Source organism: Aethalodelphis obliquidens, unplaced genomic scaffold (assembly GCF_003676395.1).
Source record: "Aethalodelphis obliquidens isolate GAN/ISIS:26980383/991018 unplaced genomic scaffold, ASM367639v1 scaffold33, whole genome shotgun sequence".
Taxonomy (NCBI): domain Eukaryota; kingdom Metazoa; phylum Chordata; class Mammalia; order Artiodactyla; family Delphinidae; genus Aethalodelphis; species Aethalodelphis obliquidens.
The window spans coordinates 1,332,043-1,357,900 of record NW_020837977.1 but is presented as its reverse complement, the minus strand read 5'-3'; the positions used below and the strand labels follow the sequence as shown (position 1 = coordinate 1,357,900).

Sequence of the window (25,858 nt, the reverse complement as noted above, 5' to 3'; positions counted from 1 at the left end):
ATTGTCTCTTGCTCCCTTGGGGACGGAAGCTCCCATGAGCACTTACACTCTCTAACACTCTTCCCGGTACCTATGTGGAGTTTAATAAACACGTATTGAATTAACAAAAAAAAAAAAGATTTCACTTCAAAACAAGGTTTCACTTTTTAAAAAGTCTTAAAACTATGAATCTTACTCTGCCTTACTGCTAAATATTGACTCTTTGCAATTCTGTCAATTTTACATAATCTCACCTGCAGTTTTTTTATTTAGTAATTCCTCCGTAATTCCTAAATAATGGGAATTTGTTGCAGTGATTAAAAGGGGTATATGTACATAGCTATTCCTTATTTGCTGTCCATATTCACAAACATGGTTCTTTTGGCCCATCATGTATAGAAAATAAACTGAAATAGTGTAATGTAGTCAGATAAATACAAATTGAAGTTAGAAGGTCAACCTTTGGCATCAGATAATTCACTTGTAATACATTATAAAATGGGACTTGTTCTGCCTCTCTGTCAACTAAAGTTTCCAAAGGAATAAAGCAATAGAGGAAAATATCCTGACATTGCAAAAATGTCATTTGACCCCTCTATGCAAGATTTTCAAAGGTCCCCCCCAAACCCAGTTTTATGGTCTTCAGCTCACTCACTCAAGGGAATAAAATGCCTGAGTTTAAAGATACAAATGTCTTTGGAGAAAGCTGTTGCAATTTTTGGCGCTTTCCTTGCCCTCCCTCTGGGAGAGGATTGAGTGTTGCTTTCCCTTCATTTAAGCCATGAGAGAGGTGTTTCAAGCAGACCATCTAGAGAACCTGCTCAAGAATCCTGGAACTTGGGTGGCATGGTTGACCAGTATCTATAAGACAGTCTTGGTGGCGGAAAGAGTGATGACAACACTGTGAGCAAGGTGATGACAGGTGGGAGTTGTATGTGTTTCCCCTGGATTGAAGAAGGGCCCAATGGAAGAGAACAGACCCAAAGCTTGTTTTAAAGGAAGTCCTAGAGAGCTGGCTGAGAAATGTGAGACATCCCAGCAGCAAGAAGTCTGTGTATACCACAGAGTACAGAAGCTGAGGAGTGTATTGTATGTATCAAGCTGGGGGAGAGGCACCACCCAATGTCAAATGAGCCACTGTGAGACATTCTCCATAGAAATGATTCCTGAAGAATCAATAAAAGGAAGATTCAGCCTGAAATAACTGTAGTTAAAAATTGACTTCATGTGAGAGACTGAATACTTTCACCCTAAGATTGAGAACAAGTCAAGGATGTGTGCTATCACCACATCTATTCAACTTTGTACTGGAAGTCCTAGCCAGTGCAATGAGGCAAGAAAAATAAATAAAATATAACTTTAAAAGCATTATACTAAGTGAAAGGAGCCAGACACTAAAGGCTAGATGCTGTATAAAAAAGGTGAAACTAGAGGAACAGTTATCAGATCAGTTGCAGGGGATGTGAGTATGGGAGAGATTAGATTAGGAAGTGGCAAAAGTGAACTTTTTGGGGTGATGGGAAATTTCTATGTCCTGATGTTGTGGTAGTTACATGACTGTATGTGGTTGTGAACTCTTCTTAAGAAATTACATAAATCTCACTTACAAAGCTAGTTGTGCCAAGAGGTGTAATAGAGATATGGAAAATGGGTGGGGAAAACATAGACAAGGGAAATATAATCTTCAATAGGGTGGTGGAATGCTTTGAGATAAATACATGGTCTACATTTATCATCCCACATGACAATGAGCATCAAGTGGCCAAGTACTAAGAAATCTGAGCTTCTAAGGCTGAATGGAATATTGGATTATGTTATACAAATGCATCATTGCACCCGTATTCCTGCCAGTTGAATATATGCTCCCTGAAAGCAGAAATTTGGTCTCATTTATGATATTATCCCTTGTGCTTAGCACAATGTTTGGAAATTCACTGGCACCATAAATGCTTCTTGACTGATGGACTGAGCATCTTGTGGGAAATCACTTTTAAGTCCCCAGATACCAATCAGAAGATTACTCTTCTCAAAAAGTAGAAGAGTAGAATTTAAAGCATTTTGCCTATTTCCAACACCAAAATGTTTACTGTGCTTCAATTATATTCACCCAGTCTCCCCCAGAGGCAGATCCACACATTTTCTCCTGGAAGCACGTTGGTCTCCCAAGCCTGGATAAGTACCCATCAGGTATGTTCTTCCTAATTTGGTGCTTCTTACATTGTATGAACACATATTTATCTTCCCCTCTACCCGGATTATAGTCTATGTGACCAGGATCCAAGTCTGTATTATTCATCTTTGTATCGCAGAACTGAATACCAAGTCTCACTCGTACTGAATACGCTATAAATATGCATTGAAAAAAAATGAATACTTATAAACTTTAATTTTCCTTACATCAACAATTAAGTGAAAGGGCTAAGAAAACAGAATCTTAGTAGAGCCAAAAACATGTATCCTGCTTAAGAATTTCCTTAATCAGCACCCACTAGGGTCTGAACCTATTTTTATTTTTGTACCAGTTAAGTATAAAGTTAAGTAAGGAATAAGGCCAGATGGAGAATACAATATATTCTTGTGGATTTGTTTTAACCTCCCACTAGGAAACTAATAAGTTGAAGCAGGGACAGTGGTAGTAAGGAAAGAATAAAATATTCTCTGAACAATGGCTCTACTTAAATATTTCCTTAATAAATGCCACAGCATTTGGGAATTCATTAAAGGGAAGAACACTCTTTTCTATATGTTACCTGCAGCTTCAGCAAGAGGAGAGATAATTAAGAGGTTCTTTGAACGGAGCCCAACTTTCTCAGCAGCAGACTAATAGCTATGATTTTCCTAAAAAGGACTTTCCTAATAACCTATAAGCTTTCCTAATCCCTGATTCATGCCTGTTTTCTGTCTATGAATAAAAATAGAATAGTTCTGGAACCCAACCCGAAAGCGCTTAAAATTTAGAATCTCCTTTAAAAGAGAAGACAGATTGGCTCATAAGTATCTTCCCTTGCTGAATATTTTCCTTCTTGTCCCCTATTTCTCACCTTTTGCAGGGCTCCAATTCCAGATAGCAATTTTTAGCAGTACACATTCATAATATTTACCTTAAAATTGGGGTGCATTCTAAAGAAGTTGATTAATTTAGTTGAAAATTTTGATTGTGGTTGTGGTTGCACTACTCTGCTTATTTACCAAATGTCATCAAAATGATGACTGAAAGAGGTGAATTTTGTTTTACGTAGGTTATATTTTTGTTATAACTCAATCAACTGTGAAAGAATTGTTTTGGGATTTTGCTATAAATTGTGTAGAGTGCAGAATTGAAATCTAGGGTTATCTTACACAGATGTAGGTGTAGGTAGATGATAGATGATAGATATATAGCTAGAGATAGATAAACCTTTTGTTGTTTTCTCCATAGAAATGTTTATTTCTGGATATCCTGTATTTTACTTATTATTTTATATGGATTTTCTTTTCCATTTATTTATTAGGAGCTAAATTTCAGCAGTGAAGAAAGACTTTTTTTTTTCATCAAGGAACTTAGATTGTAGTTGTCATAGGTATATAAGAAAGCTATTGAGTTCATTACATGACCAATTTAATGAAATCACTTATTAGTTCCAATGATTTTTCAGGTGGTTCTCTTGAGTTTTTTTCCATGTGGGTAAATCACATTATTTGAAGATTTAAAAAATTGTTTCTCTCTTTTCCAGTATTATAAGACCTCATTTCATTTTTGATTGCATTACTTAGCATTTCCAGAAAGATGTTAAGTACTAACAGTGAACTGAGTACCTTTGCCCCATTCTTAACTCTAAATGAAATTACTTCCTATTCCAACATTAAGCATGATGACCGTTAGTTAAGATACCATACATATTTATATCAAGTTAAGAAATTATTCTCCTATTCCTTTTTTGCTAAGAGTTTTCTTAAAAGGAGTATTATTAAAATTTATCAATTGCCTTTAGATCATCTATCAAAATGATCTTTGATTTTGCTCCTTTGACCTATTAGGATAATTAATTGTATTGATTCTTAATATTAAATTATACTTGTACTCTCTTTTTCACATACTGCTGTGTTTATTTGCTATTATTTCATTTAGGATGTGCATCTATCTTCAGAAGAGAAATGTTCTTTTTTGTCATATCTTTTGTTAGATTGTGTTAATAGGGTAATTTCACTGTTATGTTATAAATTGAGAATTTTCCACTTTTCTCTCTTCTATGGAACAGATAAAAGCAATGAGATTTACCATTTTCTTGGAAGTTTTGAATAATTTGTCTATAAAAGAGTGAATCATGTACCTTTTGAAGAAAATTCTTTTACAGAATTTTACATTTCATGTTTATTGATTGACTAGATTTTTTTCTCCTTGACTCAGTTTTGGAAATTTATCATCTCCATGAACATCATAAATTTCATCAAGATATTAAAAATTACATGATATTCCCATATATGTAAAAAATCTTACCTACAACTTTGGTTATATCATCTCTTTTTTCATAATGTTTTATCTGTTTCCTCTCAATCTTGTTCATTCTCTGTGTGTGTGTCTCTCTCATTGTCAAGCCTTGTCAGATGTTTTTCTCTTTTCCTTTGAAAAAAGGAAAAAAACAGACAAGCTCTTGGACTTATTAATTTTATTTTTTTGTTTTCTGTTTCATTTCTACTCATATCTGTAAAGTTATATTTCCCTCCAAATATGTTTCTATGTGGTCTAGGATTTGTAGCAAAGGCTGTTAGTTGCCTACCCAATATTCAAGCTCATCTTTTTAGCTAAATAACAGAATCCTGATATTAATTTGGGTAGCAATACATGTTGTCTGAAAACTACATTTTTCAGTCTTCTTTGAAGTTAGGTGTGACCACGTTCCTAAAACCTGGCCAATGAAATGTAAATGGAAGGTAGTTGGTGGTACTTTCAGACAGGCTTTTTAAGGGAGTTGACTTTGCTGTCCCTAATTTCTCTTGCTGGAAGGTGGATGTTATGGTCAGAGATCCAGTAGCCACCTTGCCACTTTGAGAATGAAATCAGTGTTCAAAAGATTGTAAAGCAGAGGGATAGCAGAAGGAGCTTGAGTCTTTAGTATCATGTGAGACTCCCAAACCAGCCTTGGAATGCTTACCTCTGGAATTTTTCCAAATGAAGGAGAAATAAACTCACCACTATCATCCTGTTCTCACCATAATCTATTCTCAACGTAAGAGCCATGCTTACTCCTTTAAGGGAAAATCAGATTATGATCCTCCCTTTATCCTAGACATTATTATTTGTCTTGAATTCTATGTTGTTGATTATTGATATTGGATTTCTTGGTTTGTTTGATACCTTAGTTAGTAATATCTTTGACTATGCCTTAATTGTTAGCATTCTTCTGTCATTTAGTTTTAGGTACAACTTGTAAATTTATTATAAAATTTAACTTTTTGTTTCAATTCACTATTTAAAAATAGTGACTTTAACTGAATACTTATTATGTGCATTGTGCCATGTATTGTGGAAAGTACTGTTTTATTAATACTTATAATGATCTTATGTGATATTTTGTTCAATATTTTTCTTATCTCTTGCTTTGCTCAAGTTGTCCTTTAATCTCGGTAATGAGATTCATCTCCTGAGGGCCTGGACTAATAGAGATAGTCAGAGATTCTCTGGAATAGCAGGATTAGTCCTTTTTAGACCAGAATAGCTTGAAACAATAACATTGTTGTCAAGATGTTTACTATTTCATGTAAGAAAAGCCAATGAGCCATTCAAGTCTTGTAAAGTGAAGTATAAGCAAACTGTGAGTGGAAGCCTCAAATTATTGTCTAATATGTGAACCAGAGATTTAAGGTCAATAAACACTAACTATTAAAATCTGTCTTTTTCTGCAATAGATGTGCCACAGATAATGAAACTAGTGTAGCTTCTAGATTTTTCCCTTTTTTAAAACTTCCTGTAATTAAAGGCTAGTCTCACACTGACTCAGTGAGTCCCTAGCCAAAATGTTAAAATGTCGGGCCATGAGTTCCCTGGCTCCACATTTAAGGACCTGAAAATATGAGAAAAAAAGTACATAAAAGGCATAAAGAGGAGATAGAACAGATTCTTGGAGATTGAATTTTTAAAATCCTATTGTTTTTGCGAATAGGCACTTACTCACCAGACATAGGTGATTATCAATTTCTGCCAGGAATGTGGTAATAAATGCCGACTTCACTTGTCACTGATCTGCTTTGGGGACAGAGAACTGTTAACCTTGAAAGCAAATGCACACCATTTACATTCTTACATAAATCTAATTAAGAATTAACAAGGAGAAGAAAAGTTTCAGCCCCACTCAAAAAACATATATAATGTTACTCTCAATCTTTTTCATCAACAGAATATTTTGCAAAGCATTATGTCATTTTGCTTTAGAGATTTCAAATAGGTATCTTCTTTTGCATATAATTTTGCTATTGGAGGAAGGAGTAAGAAAAAAGTTATAAATAGAGGAGAAAACTTACATTAAGATCAGTGTTTAAAAATTGTGAAAGGAGATTAAGATGACAAGAGAATATTTTAAGTAGATGTTATTAATTTCAAAGTGGTGTATTTCCTTAGATTTAGCTTGACATGTAGTTAGTGACCTCACAGTTAGAAAATTCCTATTTATCTGAAAAAATGACAGAATGGAAAGTGTACAAACTAACCTATTTAACCTTAAAACCACTTTGTTATTGAAAATGTTAAAAACGATCACCTTTCAGACTTATTTTGGAATGGAATTGACCTAGAATGAAGTTTATGACTTTTGGAAAATTAATCTTGCTAGATTTTCTTTATGTTTTTAGCTTATGATGGTCTCAGATTTTGGTGACAGTCACATTAAAAAAATCATTACAGAAGTCTGCTTTTTGCTTATAAACAAAACAAAGAGAAAGATATTACTATGACCTTATCTTAATTCTCTTATGAATAGGATGAAACATATTATAACTTTTCTTTTGGAAATAATTATCATAAACCATAGCCCAAGAAGTTTTAAATTAAGTTTAAAAGCATTAAATGAATACAAATAACTCCAGATTTAAAAGACAACGTTTTTCCACAGGAAGAAAATAATGGCTGTCAAAGAGTCACCAACATTCAATTCAAGCATCATCTCATAAATACAGTGTCCCAAGATGCTGGGGGACTTATAAATATAAATAAGATATGCTCTCTATCTTCAAGGAACTTTCAGTGGAGGTGACATGCAGAGCCAAAACATGTATAAATCAAGGCAGAAAAAAATTCCCAGACTCCTTTGCAGGGACATCCCCTTCCATGTGAGCTCCCGCCCCTGCACATACAAACTCACACCTTAAAGGTTTTTCTCTGTTGATGTTCTTCAAGGATGGGTCTTTGGCTCTTATCCCCTCTAATGTTCTATATTTTCTAAGAAGTTTCTAGGTCAATGAGCCTCAAATATACAGCAACACAGACTTCTCCTTGGATCTTAAGTGAACCTTAAACACAAGTTTCCCCAAAGTGAAAGGATCTTCTCCCCAAGAACTGATTTTCTTCCAGTGTTCCCTGTCTTGGTGAATGGCACCACCACTCGTTATACACAACCCTGAAACACTGCCATCCCCCTCTCTCTCACTCTCCATTTCAAACCATCACTAAGTCTAGATGATTTTATGATCTCAGTATTTCTCAAATCTGTACACTTCTCTTTACCACCACTGACATCCCCATCACCCAAGCCACCAGTTCATACCTGAACTACTGCAATAGTCTTGTAACTGGCTACACTGCAGCCACTTTTGTTATCCTCAGGTAATTTCCCTGCTACAACCAGAGGGTTCTTTACAAAACCATGTCACCCACTTAAAACTCAGAGGTTTTCCATTTCTCTTAGAATAAAGACAAAATCTGGACACTTCCTATCACAACAGATACTCTTACCTCATTCAGCCCTTGCTTTATGTATGCCAAGTATCTCTGACTTTCTTTCGTTTTTTTTTGAATAAGCCAAAGTCACTCCCACCATGAAGATTTTGCATTCTCAGCTCCCTCTACCTTTTCCCCTTTTCATCTAGTTGACTCCTATTAGTCCTTGAAATCTCAGTTTGCCTGTCAATTCCTCAGAAAAGCTTATCCCAACTACCCAGGAAAACCCTAGTTATACATTCTCAAAAAACACTTTGTTTTCTTGCAGAGCTCTTTTCCTAGTTCACAACAGTTTATCCTTATATCTTAGGGCTATTATTTAATTAATAGCTGTCTTCCCCAGTAGTCTAAGCTTTGTGAGGGCAAAAACTCTTACAGGACAGAGCAGAGTGCCAAGTTCATGGTAAGTTCTCAGTAAACATTGTTGAATGAATGGATGGATGAAGGAATGAAAGAAAAGATGGATAGATGAGCAGAGAAATTATCAAGGTAAATTAAAGGTAAAGGGAGAATTTAATTCTCAAAGTAAGGTAGGATAGGTTTCTTGAGGTCATAGCTTTTGAGCTGAACCTCATAGACTAAGAAAATGGGGAAAGTTCTTCTAGGTTAACGGGAGAAAAGTTTTTTTTTAAGTAAGAAGATATAGAAGTTTTTAGATATTGTTGGCATGGTAAGTTAGCAAATGTGGCCAGAGTAGGAATTTGTGAGGCATTATATATACAAAGGGCATATAGTGACGTAGTAAGAATCTTATTTAGTAGACAGTGAGACACCAGTGAAGATTTGGAGGAGGAATGCATCATATTTAACCTGTTGAAAGATAAGTTGAATTTAAAGGATGGACTAGAGAGTCAAGAGATTGGAAAGAGAAATAGTAGTTGAGAGGCTACTCAGGAAAGAGAACGGAGGTCTCAGCTTGGACTGTGGAAGTAGTGTTGGAAAGGAGAAAAGGGCTAGATATATTTCAGAGAATGAACCAATAGTATCAATAGTACTGGGTGACCATTCAAATGAGAGGAGGAAGAAGGTGATGAGATTCAAGATGCTTTGATTTCTCTGCCCATAGGCCCATGGGAGGAGGACCAGAATTAGAAAGAATAACGTTGGTGAAATAAGTTCAGACTAGAAAAAAAAATTGTATAAACCAGTATAATATCATTATAAAGATTATTGTCAGAGAATATTGCAGTCCTACCCTTGGACCCTGGAGAGGAGACCTTGCCCAAGGACCCACAATTTAGAGAGCTCTACCCTGGTCCTGGTCTGGATATGTTTCCCTGTGGGATGAGGAATCCACAGATCTAAGAGGGATGTGCCCTGGAGTCCACTACTCATTGCTAAATCAGCTCTGGGTTCCTAAGACCCTAGAAGCCATGCCCAAATGGCCCCCAATCCACTTCTGGAATAGGTGCAGTCTTCCTCATTAGGTCCATCTTCCGATGTGCTCCCTCAGGCTCAAAAGATGCTCAAAGTATAGCTGTCTGTAAGTGTATGGATGCAGCCTGCACCTGAGGTATGGGGTTCTATACATGAGGCCCCACATGGTATTGGATAGAGCCAGGTGGTGGAGAAAAAGAGAGAGGGCAGGACTGGAATGGTTCTCACCTTTAGTTATGTTCTTGGGAGGAATTCCCAGAACTCTGAAAGAAGTTTAAATTTGAACCTGGCCTTTCAGGTTTTTATGGAGGCATATTTGCCAGAGTAGAAGAATCAACTATATTGAACTGTTAAAATATCAGACATCTAAAATGTCTATACTGTTGGTGGGAATGTAAATTGGTACAGCCACTATTTTAAAAAACTAAAAATAGAGCTACCATATGATCCAGCAATCCCAATCCTGGGCATATATCCAGAGCAAAACATGGTTCAAAAGTGTACATGCACCCCAATGTTCATTGCAGCACTGTTTACAATAGCCAAGACATGGAAGCATCCTAAATGTCCATCAACAGATGAATGGATAAAGAAGATGTGGTACATATATACAATGGAATATTACTCAGCCATTACAAAGACTAAAATAATGCCATTTGCAGCACTATGGATGGACATGGAGATTATCATACTAAGTGAATTAAGTCAGAAGACAAAGACAAATATCGTATGATATTGCTTAGATGCAGAATCTTAAAAAAATGATACAAATGAACTTATTTACAAAACAGAAACAGACTTACAGAATGAACTTATGGTTACTAGGGGGGAAGGGTGGGGGGGAAGGATAGATTGGGAGTTTTGGGGACTAACATGCACACACTGCTATATTTAAAATAGATAACCAACAAGGACCTACTGTAATAAGTAAATAAATATCAGCCATCTGTTAAGATATCAGGCTTGGAGATATAGACTCAAGAGCCATCAGCATCACTGACACCACGGATATGGAGGAAGCCACCTCTGGACCAAGTGCAGGCTCAGAAGTCATTATGAAGGGTTGGATGTGGGATAGGCAGAAAGAACGGAGCCAGCGAATGAGACTTAGATGGAGCAGTCCTAAATGTAGAAGGCTGCTCAGATGAGCAGTCAGAAAGGTAGACATTCATGAAAGCCAAGGGGGAATTTCAAAAATAGCAGGATTATTAATAGTATCTTTTTATAGATAGGTCAAGCTGGATGAGAACTGAAAAGTGACCAATAGATTCTAAATGACCTTTTAAATAATTGTTGCAATGATATTTTATGGGCAGTAATAAGATCCTAAGGGATTAAGAAGGAAATGAGATGTGAGAAAAAAAAGGGTCATAAGTAATGAACATTTTCTTGAAAAATTTAGTAGTGAAGGGAATAAAAGAGAAGAATGGGGAAGTTTTTATTAGGATAGGAGACAATCAGACTTGTAACCAATGGTGTAGAAGCCATGGAAGGTGCAAGGGAGGATAGGTAATTGATGGAACAAGCATAGCACACTTGGGAAGTAGCAGTGTTCATAAAGTGGGTTAAAGGGGGTACCGGAGTTAATCTAAAAATTAGTGGCTGCCATTATAAGTAAGTTTGGAAAGGAATAAGTGATAGCAACTGAGAGAGTTTGCATCTGGTGGTCTTCCTTTTTTCTGTGATGTACAGAGCACGTTAGGGTGCTGTTATGTGGGCAGTTTAAAAAGAGCAGAAAACTTCTGAAGTAATCACTGTTGGAAAAAAGAATAGTAAGTTAACTAATTCAATGAATTAGTGAGCAGCGTTGGACTAGTAAAGGCTGCTCTATACACTTGTCACCAAATAAAGCAAGTTTGGTCATGTCTCTCCTTGACAGCTTCATTTAGAAAGTCAGGAAATTCAAAAATAGAAAGTGGATTTTAGGTTTTCCATGTTTATTTATTCAACTATCTAATATTTATGGTTTTGCCTAATTAGCTGATTTAGACAAGCATGGAACCTATATTTGGGGAACTAACTGCACAGTGGAATTAGAATAAGGTAAGTAGTCAATAAAATTTTGAATACTTGTGAATGAATAGTTGAACCTTTTCTTGGGGATCTGACTCGGTAGGAAGGAAAGTGAAACCAGATTGTAAACTCTGAGATCAGGAACAACTGTAATGTTTTTCTGTAAAATCTGCATTGAATAGGTTTTAAATAAACCCTTGATCAAGAAATGAATGAATGAATTTGGTCTTACAAAAATTAATGAGTTGGGCATAAATGAATGGTTATAGAGTAGAGAGAAGTTAGACCTGGAAGTCTGGATGAAATTAAAGAGTAGATTTAATGGTAGTGCAAGATTGACAATGAGAAGCTCAAAATAAGGATCAGAGGGAAAATTTAGAGTTTGGCATTTAGGGACTAAAGAATTCCAAATAATGGAAGTGCTATCGTGTGGCTCTGTTAAAACCAAATGAGGGTAAAATGTGTTGGATTTGGTCCAGGAACTGTGATATCTGAGTATTGGGTGGTTGTTCTTACCCAATGAGGTAAGGCAGGTCTCGAGGGAATCTGGTGCATGTTTCAAGAACGCTGAACATGAAGGGGAGCTTCCTGAAGTTAAGAAAAATCCTGGTAAAAAAAAAAATAGTAGAGTCATATAGGCAAAAAAAGTAGGAAGGGAAATTAAACGAGGGTGGACACACAAAGACAAAGTGGCAGTGAGAAAGGAAAGGAGGTGGATCTTGATGGTATCTCCTGGTTCTGAAATATTATAAATTTAGGACAATGATCCACTTTCATTTAAGAGAGTTACCAGGAAAGCTAGTTCATCTGAAGAAATCCAGTTCTCCACTGCAGTGGAGGTGCCATGAGAGACAAAATAATGGCCCTCGTATGTTTTCATTTTTATCCCCAAACCTGTGAATATATTACCCTACAAGGCAAAAGGGATTTTACAGAAGTGATTGAGCGTAAGGATTTTAAGACAGAAAAATTATTCTAGGTTATCTCTGTGCAGTCAATCTAATCACATGTGGCCTTAAAAGTTGAGAACCTCTTCTGGCTTTAGTGAGTGAGAGGTGGCAGTGTGAGAATGATCCTGACACTTTGCTGCTGGTTCAGGGACCACGGGCAAGCATTGGAGAGAGGTTTTTCTCTAGGAGCTAACGGGTCCCCCCTGCTGACAGTAAGGAAACAGAGATCTTGAAACCGAGCAGGACCCTCTGGAGCTCCTGGGCGCAAAAGCCTTTCTGTGTCCCCCCTTTCTTTTCTTTCCTTTTTTTTTTTTGAGATTCCAGGTTTGTTGCTATGAATTCTTTTTTTTAACATCTTTATTGGAGTGTAAGGAAATAGGCTTCATTCAGCATCCATGACCCTCCCTGAGTTCCAAAGAGCAGGTTCAAACAGTTGCTAATCAGGGAAGGGAGGGGATGCAGAGACAGGGGAAGAGCAGTCAAGAAACAATAGTGCAGCCTTGGAGCAGGGTCCTGGTTCTCCCTCAAGGGATATACATAACAATATCTTTGAGCTGTTTTGCAGATACTGAAATCCCTACCAGGTGGAGAGGTGAACTGTATGCTGCCCACAAGCAAGTAGACCACAGACCGCTTGGAACCAGAAGGTTGATGATGCCAACTCCCACTTACCTCAGCACCAAACGAATGTCCATGAGCTGATCACGCCCTCCTCTTTGAACCATTACTATAAAACTCCTCACTACCACCTCCAGGTGGGGACACAGTTTTGAGGGCATTACCTCTGTGGTACCCTTTGCCTGGCAAAGCAATAAAGCTATTCTTTTCTATTTCACCCAAAACTCTGTCTCCAAGATTCAATTCTGTACCTGTATTCTGAGGCCGAATTTTGGCATCAATATCAGTTCTACAACTGCATAGAGTCATCCCTTGGTATCCCTAGGGCATTGGTTCCAGCACTTTGATTTTGCCCTGGTGAGACCCATCCTGGACTTCTGATCTATAGAACTGTGAGATAATAGACTTATGTATGTTGTTTAGGCCACTAAGTTTGTGATCATTTGTTACAACAGCAATTAAAAAAAAAAAAAAACAAATTCAGGGGCCATTATCGAAATAGAGATTTTATAGTAATTTTCTGACAAAAAAGTGGGGATTTTAGAGAAAACATATAAAATATTTAGAAGGATATTGATAAAGACTTCTCAGGTTTCCAAAAATGCATGGATAATTTATTTTTCAAAGGTCACACTCTTTCACAAAATTACACAGGGGTGAAGGATCTCATATTACATGCTTTAAAATAGAAATTATGTAATAAAATATGAAATGTCAGTTTGACAATTAGTCCTAAAAATGTTTTTATAAGCTAAAATGAATAATATTTTATATCAAAAACCCACCACAAATGACTACTTTTTGTAATTAAAGAAAAACTTTTTTTTTTAATGAAATGGGGTGAATATCCATTGCAGAATATACAGTTTGTTCCCTATAATCTTAGGTTCTGTAGGATTGACAAAATTAAAATGATTGACCTCTTGGCTACAATTTAAATCTAGAAAGGGTCTAGAAAAGGCTTGGTCTTAGCCCTGGAGCTTAGTCCAGCTCATATGGCAGTCTTGAAAATTGCTCAAGAAAAAGAAAGAAAGAAAAAAAACTACCTCTTTGTACCTTTTATGATTTCATAGTAAAGATAATTTTCAATCCATCCTGTTTCCATTCTAGTCCTACATGCCCCACTGGTCTGGGAAAAGTTTTCCTGACAGAAGGATGAAAACAAAAGGGAATTTGCCTGCATTTTGCTGATGTGCAGGCAAGATCTTTCCCAGAATTTCCTTCTGGCAAAAGCAGATCTTTCAATTTACATAAAAGTGACTGTGTTTTTCCTTTTACTTCTACCCTTTTGATTTACATTCTTCCTTATTGACTCACTTCTTCCTGGCATGTTAAAAATCACTCCTCAAATTCTAGAATGACTAAGAGTACTTTCTGGCTCTTCTTCAGGCAATGCTTCTTCATGACCACACTCTCTAATTCCAGCCGTTTCACCCCCATGACTGGCCTGAAGAATGGGGCTCAATCTGGGGAGGTCCCTGTGCACCTCTTCTCTCTGAAAGTGGGGGAAGTAAAAACATATTTATGACACAAGACCCTGTATGGTATTTTAGTGCCTAAAATATTTTAAAATAGTATTATTTTTATATAAAAAAGCAAATGTATTAAAGTTTTGGTATACAAGATAGTAAAATGTCAATTTTTAGGAATAATGAATAAGGAAGTTTTGAGGAAGACTTAGAAACAAAATAAATTCAGTAATTTTTTTGTTTTTTAAACTGATAAAGGAAAGCAGAAATTAATAATAAAAGGATCATAGGTTTGGGAACTAGGTAGAGCTACCTTTGATGTGAACTCAAATTTTGTAACATATTAACTCTGTGACCTTGGACTTAATAATATTTAACCTTTCTGAGGTTCAGGTTTATGTCTTCTGTTGTTCCCATCTGTAAATGGGGATGGTGACACCTACCCCATTCAAGGCAGTTGTTGTAAGGATTCAAACACACTAATTCCTAACACATTGCCATCCTGTATGCTTGTTGAGGGTGGGAATAGTGTCTTCTCATTTTGTTTTTCCCATGCTAAAGACATTAGCCATCTGGTAGACACACAAAAGATGTACATTGAATGGCTGAGCAAGGGCAGCAATGTGAATAATCCAGAATAACAGATCATTGGAATGAATGTATTCCTAGTGGGGAAACTTACCTGTGGCTTTCCAAGGAATGAGATTTACATGATTCATGGATAGCCAATATTTGCAATTAGATTGCATTCCATGGGAACATATAGGTTGAACAGAAACCTACCCAAGACCTTGCTGAGCAATTAAGGGACAACTGGCCTGGGACTAAAAACCCTAACAAAAATAAATAGAAGTCAATAACAATGCCAGTCCCTTTATATGCATTCTTTTCTTTTTTTAAGCACTAGAATCAATGGATCTAGGCTGTCATCCATTTACTATCGTGCTGCATTGGGAGCTTATCTTGCACCATGGAACTCTTCTTTTGGAATATCCAAAGACAGGGAGTATATTTGGTAGGGCAGTTTGGTAGTTTGGGGATTTTGATTTTTTTTTCTCCATGAAATCCCTGATCCCAGAGTCTGGAGAAACCTAAAAGCTAGAACTGAGCAAAGATTAATTGGAATGGTGGCTTCAATTTATTCTGTCTCGTTCCCACTGTTCTTACAACAGGTTATTAACTTATTTGGAACTCTGTAGTGAGAACATCTTTGAGCTAAAACTTGGGATCATTTTTAAGAAATAAAGATGGTAACTAAGAGTAAGAAAAATGACATTACCAGTGATCAGGAAAAGACTTATCTTGAAAATAATATTATAGATTATTACTAGCATTATTTTTAATGTACTTTTTACAGCCAATATGTCTTGCATTCAACCCAAAATGACTCATAAATATTTTAAGGCCATATGGTTTGAGAAGAGTCAATCAAATTTAAACAAAGCACTTGTTTTAAAATGGCATATTTAAATGTTCAGCTAAAAGAATGAGCTTCCTTTAGCCTTAGAATAGCATCATGCTTTCTTTAGTGAAGCCAGTTGCACCAGGGAGTGAATATGAATCACTCTTAATTTCATTAGTCTATTTATATTACTGCCCATTATCTGAATCATCAAAATATGATGATGATCAGGCTTTTGCTTTTAAGGAGCGTGATTTTTCTTCTTCTTTGTTTTGCAATAGTTCAAGAAATTCATATTGTATCTTACTTGTGAGTGCCTACTATGAGTGGGAAAAGTAATTAAAGACTTGTGATGGCAAAAAATTTCTTTACCTGATGGCATAAACCCCATGGATTTAAGTGATTTAAAGGACTTAGCTTGTTATTTTGTAGTGGTAAATATGATGAAGAAGAGAATTGGATTTTTAACAGAAAACAAAATAAACTTGTTTATATCTAATTAAATTGATTCATTAGCTATGTTATAATAACTAACACACTAAGGAAAGCATTGTTAAATAATTAAATACAGAGGCAGTCAATGTTACAATATTGCATTGTTTTAATCAAAGTGTCAGCTCCAATAATGTAGATGGCCCTGGGTTGTGGACCTAGGACAAATAAAGCTGAAAGGATTTAAGCGGCAGAGATGTTGGAAAAGCAGAGAAGTAAATAATAAAGAGACGGTTCAGTGCTCAGGGCTGAGCTAGTGTTCTGGTACCAGGTCCAAAAATTTGGCAAGATAGGAGGAAAGGGAAGAGCGGAGGCTTATAACTTTTATTATTAAAATAAAATTTTCCTTGGAGATCAACATCCATTGGTTGAAATCTTAGTTCCACAGATTGCTTACAGCCTGACCTCAGGGTCATATCAGAGCTAGTTTTCTCATTTGCAAAAGGAGATAACGCTTGCCTCTGATGGTGGTTTCATGTGTTCCCACCATTAGGTGTTATCTTTGGACTGATCTCTCTTCTCCAGGAACTTACATTTGAGTAGATGAGAGAATGTGTACTCAAGTAAAGACAGTAGAGTGTGATGGATACAGTGTGTCTGCAAAGTCCTCAAATGACAGAAAGATTGCTTGGACAGGTGAGAGCAACCTGCACAGAGAAGGAGACATTTAATGCTATATATCATTACTGATTATCCAAGGTCGGCACTTGTCTTAGTCTGCTTGGGCTGCCACAATAAAACACCATCACTGGGTGGCTTAAACAACAGAACTTTATTTTCCTACAGTTCTGGAGGCTAGAAGTTCGAGATCAGGGTGCCAGCATGGTCAGGTTCTGGTGAAAGCTTCTCTTTCTGGCAGACCCACTGCCTTCTCCCTGCGTGTTCATGTGGTCTTGGTCATGCTGAAGGAGAAAACAGTCCGCCGTCTCTTCCTCTTCTTATAAGGTCACCAGACCTATAGGATTGGGGTCCCACCCTTATGACCTCATTTAACCTTAATTTCCTCCTAAAATCTCTGTCTCCAAATACGGTCACATTGGAGGTTAGGGCATCAGCATATGAATTGGGCTGGGGGTGGGTGCAAGAGAACACAATTCAATCCACAGCAGTATGTAGTTAGAGGCAGGCGCCAAGGCTGTAAAGACTAAGGGACGATGGATACAGAATCTACACAGAGAGGCTGTGCAAAAGGAATTCACAGGCAGGTCGTCTAGTCCACTAGCAATTCTTCACCAGAGTTGAAGTTCTTCACGATAAGGTAACAGTTTTTCTCAGATTAGGACATTTTGCATATTTGCAACTTTTTAGGGCAAAAAGCAGTCTCTAATGTCAGGCTTCTGGTGCAGCTCAGTGGGAGCATATGATTGAAGAAATGATGCTGATATAGAAAGAGATGATGGAGAAAGGGGAAGAACCACTGTCCCCTCCATCTTTGATTCTTACATGGGGCCGGATACACTAACAGATGTTCAATACATGTCAGTTTAATTAACTTGGTAGGAAAATCCAAATACATAAAAACCAATTTGTGTTTTTGACCCAGTGATAACAGAAAGTGCCTTCTTTTCAGAAAAAGAAAAGAAAATTGCTGCCTAATATTTCAGGAAAGGTGAGGTATTTGTTAAAATATCTGAAGTACAATGCTTATTCTACAGAAGCTCATCCTTGCTGAACTCAGTGAAGAGTGGGTGTAAATAGAGTGGGTGTAAATGTCCTTTCCACTGTCTCTTCTGTGTGCACAGGAGGACTGCATTGTGCCCCACTCCTTCAAGTTTGATTGGGATCACGTGACCCAGGGCTGGCCCATGGGATGTGGGCAGCTGTGATACAAGCTGCTTTCAGGCCTGGAACTTAAATATTCCTTGTGTGGCCCTCAACCTCTCTCTTCAGTGTTGGTTACACCCTGACTTGGAGACCACATGATGTACATTGTGAATCTGTCAGATAGAGGAGGCTCAACTAACCTGAACTGGCTTTATACCAGTGAGAAGGAAATGTTTTATTGTGTTAAAGCCACTTAGGTATCAAATATAGGTTAGCTTATCCTAATACATTACCCTTCCCATGTGTGAGGAAATGTGTTTTCTGTTCTGCTTAGTTCTATTTTATGTTAGTTTTCAAAAACGCTGGTCCCAACGAATTAAACTGACTTAATGACCCCTACTGGGTCCTGATATGTAGTTTGAAAAACACTCTTTTAAAGAATACTAGCGTTCAGATAAGGCAATGTGATGCTCACCATTAAAACAAGTGGGTTGAATTACATTCTTAAAGACTTTGGCCCTATGGTTCAGACTGATCACAATTAGATGGTTTCATTGTCTTCTTAGGTAGGTAAAATCCTACCCCAGTCTTCTCATCGATTGCTAATGATGGGAACCAACTCTAGAGACGTGCATTTTCCAAAATGAGGCAAATAATATTAAAACATCATAAATGTTAATTACACACTCCATAGAAAGGACAAAGGAAATAAGATATGAATTTTGAAATGATTTTGTGGTTTTTTTTTCTTCTTGATCTGTGATGGCTCAGACTGCCTTCTTGGGTTTCATTTTCAATCACCATCTTCAATCTAGGATTCCCAAACTTTTACTCATATCTATGGCTTCCTGGAGTAGTCTGCCTGTGGGACATCCCCAGGAGTTGCTACAAGTCCAACTGCTCTTCCTCCTGGAGGCTTAAATCCTCCGGGATAAACGTGAAGCCAGTTAGGTGTTGACTTTTTAATTTACTCCAATAATTAAGCTCTACGAAAAGTTGCCCATTCACTGGGGAGCCAAATCTTTTCTCCCTGTGCTCATGGCATCCCCAACCATGAAACCGTTCCATGAAACTTTGAAACTGTTCTCCAACAGAAGAATGTTGTCAGGGTAGCACCCTCACCCCCTTTTGTTTGTTTTTGTTTCTTTGTTTAAAGTAATATGTTGGTCAAGCAAGACAGTAGTGGGCTTGGAGACAGCAGATCTCTATCACTTCTGAAAAACGTAGGAAGTCTGGATAGCCTGGTGTATCCTAGGCTTAGATATGACTCAGCTCACCCTCCTATCTGTGGGTTTCAAATGATTTTAAACCCTAAGGAGATTTTTTGGTCTATCCTATCTCTACTTGAACTGTTAGGAAAGTTGGATGACAAGGAGCCAAGTAAGATTTCTGCTCTTAAGAACCTTTATTTGTTTTTCATTAGACCATCTTAATATTCCAACATAACATATGCAGAGCAAATTTAAAACAGATTCTGACCTAACTTCTTCACAGGTTAAAATCCTCTGATGTTACTTAGTTTGGTGGGAAAATGGTTAGTAAATGTTTTTGCCAACATAGTTAAAAGCATGTGGTCACAGCCTTATGTGAAGATTCCACATTCTGTGGATTTGTAGACTACAAATAGAAATGTAAGAAAGTACATAAAAATCACGAAGTGCTAGATAACAAGCAAAGGTACAAATAATTAATACTCAACTATGATGTTGCCATTTACAACAAGACAGAGTCTACTGAGAGTAGAAGTGATACATGTATGTTGGACATTTAAAAACAGAAAGACAGAAATTATGGTAAAATTTAAAGTGCCATTCTGAGAGGACTTATTTTAGTTACCATAAATTAATCCCTACTACTAGTTCCTTTATGGATTATGAACAGTGATTATTGTTTAAGGTCACTGATAACTGGGATGAACTAGCAGTAAAGATAATTAGGTTATGATAGCCATGATGGCTGTTGACATTTGGGAAGAAGTAGAAAGCACCAGTTATAAAGCAGTGGGAATCATCTGAAGCACACGGCCATAGATGTCCATGATATTTCCATTATGGAGAGCCAATTGGGGACAGAAAGATTTCAAAGATTTTGAAACCTCTGCCAAATGAATTAGATATTCTTCCATTTACATAAATAGAAAACCATCAAAAAAGGTGTTAAAGCAGTAGAAGGCCCTATTAATTTGAAATTTAGATAGCAAGCCTCATGGTAAAATATTGGATGGCTGGACTAGAGGCTGTAAGTCAGAGGTAGCAACCTAAACTTAGGCAGGAAAAGTAGAAATGGAGAGTCGTGAGTAGAAAGGATATATAAGGGAATGCAAATGTAGAAGTACCAGGACTAGGTGACCAACTGAGTGTGAAAGTGAAGGAGAAGTGGAAATTAAGAAACGAGCCCAAGATTCCTTTCATGGTGACTGGGTAGATGGTGATACAATTAGAAGAACATAGTAAACAGATATACACTACTATATATAAAATAGGGAAACAACTAGGACCTACTGTATAGCACAGGGAACTCTACTCAATACTCTGTAATAACCTATAATGGAAAAGAATCTGAAAAAGTATGTATATATATACTTATATATAGATATACATAAAACTTTGAATCACTTTGCTGTACACATGAAACACTGTAAATCAACTATACTTCAATTAGTAAAAGAAAGAACATAGTAAAGAAGTGGGTTTGGGGATAATGATGATCAGTTCAGTTTTGAACCGGTTGAGTTAAAATTTCAGGTTAAACCAAATTCAGGTTAAACCAAAGACGATGGTCTTTGAAAACCAGGTCAAAGAATTCAACTTTGATACAGTAATTAGACAAGCTCTATTGAAGACCTAAATTGTGGAATAATAAAAATGGTATTAAAGTATACTTTATTGTATATACAGATACAAGTTTTAAGAAAAAAATAGATTAAGAAAAATCTATCTTTGAGAAGCTGCTGATGTAGGCATGGTGATAGCAATAGAAGAATTTAGGAAAGAACCACAGAGGGGAGATTTGACATCATGTCATGTAAGGAACACAGATTCCCTGACATATACAACATCGGTGCCTGAATAAGGTCACTTCTCCAGATAAAGTAAGTCCTGCAGGTGGAAAGTTTGGCAAGAGTACTTAATCGGGGTGGGGGGGTGCCTTCATGAAAATTATAAAAGACATCCTCTCCTGTGGTTGTCTACAGCCCCATGTTGGAGCTCAACACCTAGCATGGAGAGTGTGGCCTGAATTTCAGCTCCCACTCACCCTTTTGACCTAACTTCCCTTTGCAGTGTGGGTGTTGTGCCAGAGGGAGGGTAAGCCTAGATAAGAGAAAAGGAAGGGAGCCATGTTTTGTTTTTACTTTAAGTGGATAAAAGACTCTCTTGGGGAAGGAAGATTAGACCTTTTCAAAGGGCTTTACTGGGCAGAATTATGACCAGCACATAACTATTTCAAAATGGCAGGTAAATGTTTAAAGTAAATAAAACTGCTCAAAAGCATGACTGACTTTCTTGGGAGACAGTGAACTCAGTCATTGGAAGTAATAAAATGGACTCTGGATTCTTAATTGATAAATATTTTACAGAGGAATTCTTCAAGAAAATTCTTTCAAGCCTGTGATTTGATGATTACTTGAGTGTTATGACCAATAAATCTGTGACCACAGAGGCGAGCTGACTGGCTGGAATGGAGGAGACAGAACTTGGGTTGGCTCCTGTAAGAAGAATATTTTCTCAAATACAAAGATTTGGGGAAAAAAATAGAAGAGCCCCCTCCCTGCTCCCACTTACCTTTTAATATTTACATAGCTGTATAATGTTTGCTCAGTTGACTATGATTTAACAGAGCAGCTTTGTCGTAAAAGTCCTACTTGGATTGATAGATTATTCTAGTAGAAGTTGATATGGATGAAATCTTGATTTGACTTCAGCCAAATTATGTGTCTGCATCCCCCAGATTTTCTAATGTAGGTAATTGGATAGCTAGTGTTTGTTGGTTTCTGTTTCTGCATTCAATTGCTTTGAATTGGTATACTTCACATCTAGGACATCCACTTTATTTCAAAAGGGGGGTCTTCAGTAAGACCCAGCTGTAAATAAGTGTACAGGTATCAAGTATCTGTATTTAACTGAAGTAAGAAAGTAAGAACAATAAATATCAAAAATCTTGTTTTCATTGAATATTAATTGACCAACTAATTTAAGGAAAAGAAACTTATTTTTGAAAAAAATTGTAAGCTTATAAAAATCAAGTTTTTTTTCAGACTTCAGCAGTGAAGAAAGTTGAAAGAAAATGGAGAAAGGAAAACAGCTCACTAAGAAGGAAGAAGAGGAACCTGAACCAGCAGGTTAGTTTCACAGTTCATATTGCTTCTGTCTTTTCAAAGGATAAATAGAAGGTCAGGAAGATAAAAATCCAGTTTTCTGGTTCAGGGGGTTCCTGCACATCTCGGAACATAGTCTACCTTCCAATTCACAGCTCTCATTGGAGATTAGAAACAGGTTCTAACAGACCAGTGTACCTAAGAGTTAATAGCTTTAGTAAAGTAGAACATTGGGTCTACCAATTATGTAAACCAATACCTACCTATAATGACAGCAGTGTAATCAGAATTGTCAGAAATGGAGGAAAATAAACTTTTAAAAGATCAGAAGTACTCAGCGAAACAAATAACTTATCACTTAAAAAAAATGGATTCTCATTTAATTTATGGGAAATCCGTTCATCAAGATGAAAATAATAAGCAGCAGCAGCAACCACCACCCAGTGCCTTTAAAAAAAAAAATCAGTTGTTGTCAGCTTGATCTAACCAGCTAGCTAACTAAAATATTATTTCCATTTAAGTAGCTTTACTAAGTGACCAGAAATGTGCATCTTTATGATAAACCAACTATTATTGGATTTAGCGTACTATCATTGCTACTTAATTGAAAGTAATTTATGTCAAAGTGGAGAAGAAAATTTAAATAATATTTACTCTTATGTGGCAATCTTTCATAGTCTATTGCCATTTGGCAGGAGCATAGTCTAAAACCAGGTTCAGTATTGTAAGGTACTATTGTATCGGTTATCTATTGCTGCATAACAAATTACCATTTGAAGATGGGGGCCTTGTTTCCTAGTTCCCATTGCTGCAAATGTTTGAGGTATCAAAAGGGTGCTGACTCTTTAAGTACTCATTGCATCAGACCATTGCTGTGTTCTCTGTAAAGACCAGAAGAAGGCCTCTCTCTCCACTCTGACCAGGTTTTGTCCTTCAGGCCCCAGAGCAACATTGTTTATGTCTGTGCCTGACAAGGATCTTCCAAAGGACACTTCCTTTATCTTCCATTGGCAGCCCCTCCATCACAGGATGTGTTGGTTAATTTTATTTGTCAACTTGGCTGGCACCATGGTTCCCAGATATTTGGTCAAACATTACCCTGGTGTTTCTATGAAGCTGTTTTGGATGAGATTAACATTTGAATTGGCAGACTCTTGAGTAAAGCAGACTGCCCTTCCTAATGTGGGTGGGCCTCATCCGGTCCGTTGAAGGTCTGAATAGAACTAAAAGATCAGCCTACCCAGAACAAGACAGAATTCTTCAGCCTGCTGGCCTTCAAATCAGAACAGCAGCATTGGCTATCCTGGGTCAACAGCATGCCTGGGTTTTGAATTTTCTACCCTCTATGACTGTGAAAGCCAATTCTTTATAATAAATCTCTTCATATATATATATAAATACATATTTATGTCTATATCCATATTTATGTATACACATCCTATTTGGTCTGTTTCTCTGCATAACCTTGACTAATACATGGGTCATATTTATTTAACGCGGGTGGGCAGCACACTGTGCCATTCTCTCCTTCCTGTCTTGGTACCAAAGTATAAATCCTCTCCCTCCTCTTCTTGGTCTTAGTCAATACTCCTCAAGTGACTTGATATGCACATCTCTAAAGTTTATTCCATTTTGGACTGCTTTCCTAGGATAGATTCTGAGAAGTGGAATTCTTGGGTCAAAAGCTATGAGTTATTTAAGGCTCTTCATTCATACTGGCAAATTGCTTTCCTCAAATATATCATTATTTGGGACTTCATCAATAATGAATAGTCACATCTGTATAGCATATTGTTATTCTAATTAGCATTTCTTTGATTGCTGGCCAAGATGAACATATTTTTATGTTTTTTAGCCATTATTATTTCCTTTTATGAGAATTGTCTTTTCATGTCTTTTTATTCATTCTTTTAAGGATGAGGATCAAGGACATTAACCCTTTATTTCATATAATTTGAAAATATTTTTCTCATTTTGTTGCTTGCCTTTACATTTTTGTGAATTTCTTTTCTTTTTGTAAAAGAAATATATATTTATTGTAGAAAATTTGGAAAATACAGAAAATCACATAGAAGGAAGTAAAAATTACTCCAATTCCCCTGGAGATGGCTATTACCAATATTTTTCTACAAATTCTTCTAGTCTTTTGTTGTGAATATAGATAAATATATATACATAAATATTTCATTTTTAGGAAAATATAATATTTCACATTTTGCATGTAAGATTTTCAGTTTTTACTCTAGAATATATAGTGAACACCTTGCCATGTTATTAAATATTCTTTTATAGCATGATTTATTTGACCTATTTCCTGTTGGAAATTTTTGGTTGTCAGCAATTTTTACCATAGGAAATAGGAATGAACGTCCTGGTAAATAAATCTCTCCAACTATCAGTAGTATTAAATAATAGAATTATAATTTCTTGTGAAAAAGGAGACATATTTTAAAAGCTTCTGATACATATAACCAATCTTTTCTCTGAAACAATTTATATTCCTATAGTAATATAAGAAAATGCTCATTTCTCTATATCCTAACAATACTTGGCATGACTATTAAAAATAGCACCACTAGAAAATGACTTTGACAATATGTAGGGTAAAATGAGCATCTCTGATATTTCACCTTTCCCTTGACATCCATTCTTCTATTCATTCCACTAATAATTAGTGAGTCCTACCACAGACCAGGCACAACGCTGACTTCTAAGAAAACAGTAATACCCACTCCTCTTCCTGAATCATTATCTTCATTTCCTGGGTCAAAAGAAATTCTTGGCATGTACTTTTCCTCTCAAGTATCTAAGTATCTCAAGGATACATTGTATCTCCCCTATTTCTCAATTATGGTGCAGTTACTCAAATAGGACATTCTGACCAGTGTCTGTTCTATTTTGGCCAGTACTCTATAGGATAGTTCCATCTGAGTAACTTTTTTTTTTTTTTTTTCTGATACATTCCTGATTTTTGTTGAAATCCATGTAATACAGGAGGTATGGACAAACCAGTTGAACAGTAAGCCTCTGGGAGAAATTGTGAAATAAAATTGAAAAGCAATTTCGTATTACAGAAAGAGGATAGATTTTGAGTAAGAAAGATCTTAGTTTTCACACCTGCACTGTAACTGTGGACAAATTACTTAGTTGCCTCTTTTGTGAAGTATGGCTTGTATAATGCTTTTCTCATTGAATACAAAATTCTCGAAAAGTAGCCACAGAGCAGAGCTAAGAATTTTTGGTATGTTTCAACCAAACTTTGTTGCTTGGGCTGCCTCATTTCAGTAGTCTTATCTCTAGCTTTGCTGCCCTGTGTCTTCTGAGGAATCCTTAGCCTTCCCTGCTGGCACTGGAAGGTGTGGATCTCCACTTGAGGTTATTAATGTGTGCTTTCTTCTCTAGACAATGCCTTATGTTATGAACCTACCTTCGCCCTGCTCAAGCGCAAACCCCTGCTCTGACTGGACCCTGCTTTCCCCAGTGATAGTTTTCAAGGAAACCTATGAGCTCCTTGTGGACAGAAATCATGTCCTGTGTTTTCTCTGTATTTTCATCCTCAGTGCTTACCTT

General features: G+C 36.6%; 1 protein-coding gene across 2 annotated transcripts in view; it reads right to left on the bottom strand.

Annotated features, from left to right (window-relative positions):
- Positions 1-25,858, bottom strand: part of PEX2 (peroxisomal biogenesis factor 2) — a 62,255-nt gene that overhangs the window by 12,738 nt on the left and 23,659 nt on the right. Inside the window, exons 4-6 of one of the 2 annotated variants that reach the window (XR_003437317.1) lie at positions 11,795-11,884; positions 6,132-6,202; positions 4,457-4,579 (exon numbers count right to left, since the gene is read on the bottom strand). The gene's annotated coding sequence lies outside the window, so the exon portion shown is untranslated. The remainder of the gene's footprint in view (positions 1-4,456; positions 4,580-6,131; positions 6,203-11,794; positions 11,885-25,858) is intronic. The other variant, XR_003437316.1, reaches the window with a different exon arrangement.